Source organism: Puma concolor, chromosome C1 (genome assembly GCF_028749965.1).
Source record: "Puma concolor isolate L17-30 chromosome C1, mPumCon1.1.hap2, whole genome shotgun sequence".
NCBI lineage: Eukaryota > Metazoa > Chordata > Mammalia > Carnivora > Felidae > Puma > Puma concolor.
Window position 1 is genome coordinate 212772177 of NC_141674.1, and position 4893 is coordinate 212777069.

At 41.6% G+C, this 4893-nt stretch overlaps 1 pseudogene; it reads left to right on the forward strand.

Moving 5' to 3' along the window:
• Positions 1 to 2708: 2708 nt before the first annotated feature.
• On the forward strand, positions 2709 to 3118 carry LOC112867343 (RWD domain-containing protein 4 pseudogene; annotated as a pseudogene).
• The last annotated feature ends 1775 nt before the right edge of the window (positions 3119 to 4893 follow it).

Sequence of the window (4893 nt, forward strand, 5' to 3'; positions counted from 1 at the left end):
GTCTAAGAAAATGTTTTACTAAAAACTGGCTTATAAGAATTTTTTGCTTTTTACCTCTATAAGAAAATTTCCAAATAACATTGGACAATGTAGTCCCTTGGAATATATGATCTCACGGTATTTTAAAAATAAAGTCCTGACACATTGTATTTTAAGAGTAAGAGTGGGTGAGCCATGAAAGAAAATAAAAATCTTGAGTTTCTTTGGGGTTAGAATTTGTTCTCTTCTGCATAAATAATTAAAAATAATCTCTCCCTCTTCTGAATTCAGTTATGGCAAATTAGGTAATATGGACCAAACCTCTTGCTGAAAAGTATAAATCACAAAGGATAAAATACATATTTTTAAATCTTACAACCATCAAATAAATAGCAAGGATTTACCAGGACACCTTATTGGTGAGAAAACAGGACAGCAACCTCGTAAAGCAGCAACCTCTACCCTGAGAGAATATGAAAATCTGGACCAATTTAAACCTCCATTTTGATAGCTCTGTGCAGGAACAGAGCCAAATTAAGGTCTAGAGCGCACGGAAGGTTGGGCATCCAACAGAAGGCTCAGTCCCGTGATAAGCCGGAACCTGAGAGGTCTACTCTCTGAAAATAAAGGGAATGAGACACAACACAGCTCCTCCAGAACATGCATGCCTGAATGTCCAAGGATGCTCGGCTTGTTGATTTTAGGTGCTCCCTGACTGGTAGTTCCCCAAGAGTCTGGCAAGAGCAAATGTAAATCTTCTGGAGGAAAGTGTGAAATCCTAAATCTCAAATTATTCATCTGTGTTCCCCCAAATACCTTTGCCGGCAAAGATAAGATACCGTATAACAGAACGATCTGCAAATAATAAACAAATAAATAAAACCTAGATGCACAAACACATCAGATATCTGAATATATCATAGCCCATGAAACCCATGCGTATTATGTTTAAAGAAATAAAGGTGATAAAGTTGAAAATAGCAGTCGTGAGCACAAAGCTGTAAAAGAGGTCAATAAACCTGAAAATGAAATAAAGACTATGAATAAAAATAGAGCTGGAATTTAAATGTCAATGGATAATGGGGTGAGGGGAGGCTATACTGAAAACAGTGCCACAGGCACAGGACACGGGTGGAATTGATGGGAGTGTTTCTTTCTGAAACAAATAGAATATTGCTCATCACAATGAAACATAATTTAATATGATGTATCATCCGCTGCAGACTCTTCTAGACCCATTCATCTCCCTTTTGTTGTTCATTTCATCTTTAAAGTTACCCCATCAGTGGGATAGGGAAGATGTGTTCATTTTCAAATGAGAGAACTCAGTGCATAGGTGTCTTTCAAAAATTGTCATTGGGGTGCCTGGGTGGCTCAGTTGGTTGGGCATCGACTGGATTTCAGCTCAGGTCATGATCCTAGGGTTGTGGAATCAAGCATGGAGCTGGGACCCTCCACTGAGCACAGAGCTAGCTTGGGATTCTCTCTCTCTCTCTCTCTCTCTCTCTCTCTCTCTCTCCCCCCCCTCCCCTGCTTGCGCTCTCTCTCTCTCTAAAAAAGAAAAATAAATGTTGCCACTGCCTTTTTACTTAATTTCACTTGTAGTAATTTAAAGGTGCTTTGGAAATGGATCCATATCGTGCAGCTTGCTGGATGGGCGAAATTTGAGATTAGCCCTTAATTAGGTGTTTTGTCTACCTATGGATACAAACTGTATTTACAGTTTGTAAGTAAATACTAAAATTGATGGTGAGATGTTGATTTTCAGCCAAATAGACAGCACATTGCTGAGAGATATTTGTATTTCTAGGAAAATAAATACATGTGTATCTGAGCTGTTAGGTGTGGGCGAAAGTGTTGTGAAGTCCACGGGTGGGTGATCCGGCCTGACCTGGCTTTCCGAGGTGAAACTTCCAGTTTGGGATTTATAAAGACACAGACTTCAGAAACCAATGAATAAAAAATCTATTTCCATCAGAATGTGAGGACACCATTATCCCACATCCTACGTGATATAGACAGAGACACCGAGGAAAGGCATTAGTTTTTGTCAATCAAAATTATGTAGGAGCAAAAGAAAAGGCCTCTTTGGAGGTGCTGCAACAACGCTATTTAAAGAAAAGAAGACAAATCTTAGAAATGATTCCCTGGGGCTCCCGGGGGGCTCAGTCAGTTAAGCATCTGACTTTAGCTCATGCCGTCATCTCTCGGTTTGTGAGTTCAAGCCCTGCGTCGGGCTCTGTACTGGATTCCGTGTCTCCCTCTCTCTCTCTGCCTTGCTCACGCTCTGTTTCTCTCTCTCTCTCAAAAATAAATAAACATGAAAAAAATTTAAAAAGAACAAAAAAAGACATGGGCTCCCTGTTCACAAGTGGAGGCAACAAAAAGAGGCAGTCAAGCTTATTGGGAAAAAAGTGACTCCAAAAGCGCATGTGGCCCCAGTTGCTCAGCGCCCCACCCTGGGTGGCCCCAGCTCCCACCACCAGACCCCCTTCTGGCGGCTGGGTGTTGCTCCAAGACCAAGGATGTCCCACGACCCACGCGATGTGTGCCAACGAGGACCAGGAGATGGAACGAAGCACGGTGTTGTGTTTATCAAGGAGTTGAAGTTTCTGGTAATTAAGTCCAGTGCATTTCAACCTAGGAGAGGTGAATATGGTGATCCCAAAACCCTCTTAATAGAAATTTCCTGGACAGAAACATATCCCCAAACGGCTCCAATGATTTCTATGAACGCCTTTTTTAACAACACCCATATCATCAACTGTAAAGCAGAGCATGTTATCCAATCACAGGAAGCAGTGGAAGGTCAGTCTTGGGACCACCATGACCTACACATCGTTGGACAATGAAGAGCAGTTCATGGAGAATCATCATCCCGTTGATTCTCTGAGACCCATCAGCAGGACCGTCTCCGTTGAAGCTCCTACGACTGCCGCATCAGGTAAGAAAAAAGACAAAAAAGAACAACTTCGAAAAACCCAGAAATGTAAATTGGCAGACAAAACAAAACACAAAGGAGATCTTCCTCAAGGATGGGACTGGGTTGATGCAGTGAGGCATTTAGGCAAAACTGACTCTAAAGATGATGAATAGTGCTTGGAGTTAGAGACAAGAGAAGAGCATCATTTAAAGGGTAAACTGGGCTCAGGTTGCCTGGGTGCCTCAGGCAGTTGAGCGTCAGAATCTTGATTTCGTCTCCGGTCATAATCCCAAGGTCCTGGGCTCCAACCTAGATCCAGACTTGGATCCAGCTCCAGGCTGAGGGTGGAGCCTGTTTAAGATTCTCTCTCTCTCTCTCTCTCCCCTCCTCCTCCTCCCCCCTCACTCTCTTTAAAAAAAAAAAAAAAAGTAGGGGCCCCTGGGTGGTTCAGTCGGTGGCTCAGGTCATGATCTCACGGTTCCCGAGTTGGAGCCCCGCCTCAGGCTCTGGGCTGACAGCTCAGAGCCTGGAGCCTGCTTCTCCCTCTCTCTGCCTCTCCCCTGCTCATGCTCTGTCTCCCTCTCAAAAATAAATCATTTTTTTTTTTAAAGTAAACTTGGTTCAACATCTTTTGTAGTCTTTTCTGGCATTGAGGTGGCTTTTTTATAAAACAGATATTTTTTTGCCCGTGGCTTATATAAAAAAAATGTTTTACGCTGAAAGTTCACAAAGGGATCTGGTTGTATTAAATTATTCTCACAAGCTTGCCTTAATAAAAGGTGAGACGGTACTGTTTAGTATACTTTAGAAAGATGGTTGAGCTTTGTTAAGGGACCAAATGGGGGGAAATGAATGTTAACTTATTATTCTAGTGGATGTGATATTTTTTAAAGGACTAGGAAGCCCTTTTGAAACTCTCACCCCAATGGAGCAGAATACTGAGTGAACAGTTATTTTGCGGCGTGAGCCATATTAAGAGATTTCTCGTCTTAATAAAATTCATCTCCTTTCCCTTAATGACTGAAGCATAAATTGCTTCAGATAAATTTAAATACTAGTATTTGAACTTTAGACATAATATTCTTTGTAGTTCCTTTTTACTTTTCAAGGGTGAACCACTTCTTTTTAGTAAATGAGTATCTGTTTATACTTTTCTCTTGGTTTGGGTCATGATAGTTGCCCACGAGAGTTTTCAGTGGTGTATAGAATGGGAGAATATGAAAGTAAATGTGCCAAATATCTTCGAAAGCATTTGAACAGAAGTGCCGGTTCCCACTGAAAGCATTTCTCTTTGCTGCATATACCAAGACGGGAGTAACGAATGCCTTAATATTTCATTTTTGTGTTGTTGGAGACAATGGTTTTAATAAAATCTGCTAGTGTGTGTTTTTAGTTGTCTGGTAACTGAGGTCTTCTAAATGACTTAACATAAAACCACATCTCAGGTCCCATTTCTTTGCACATATCCAAACATATTCCTCAGCCCGAGCATCTTCATAATAATAGACATTGAGGTTTTTTCAACTGCTGAATCATAGTATGTGCTTGGTTATTTTTTAAAATCACGAATAGGGTAACTATTAGTGTGATGTAAGCAGGAAGTTATTGATGTATATTGTGATTTATAGTGACTGCATTTGCTCCCTGGTTTTTTTTTTTTTTGTAACTTTATTTATTTATTTATTTATTTATTTATTTATTTATTTAGAGAGGGAGAGAGGGATGTGGGAGGGGCAGAGAGAGGGAGGGAGAGAGAGAATCCACACTATCAGTGCACAGCCCATCACAGGGCTCGAACTCACGAACCGTGAGATCAAGACTGGAGCTAAAGTCAAGAGTCAGAAGCTTAACCAACTGAGCCACCCAGGCGCTCCAGCTCCCTGGCTTTAAAACCTTAAGACTTGTTGGGGCGCCTGGGTGGCGCAGTCGGTTAAGCGTCCGACTTCAGCCAGGTCACGATCTCGCGGTCCGTGAGTTCGAGCCCCGCATCA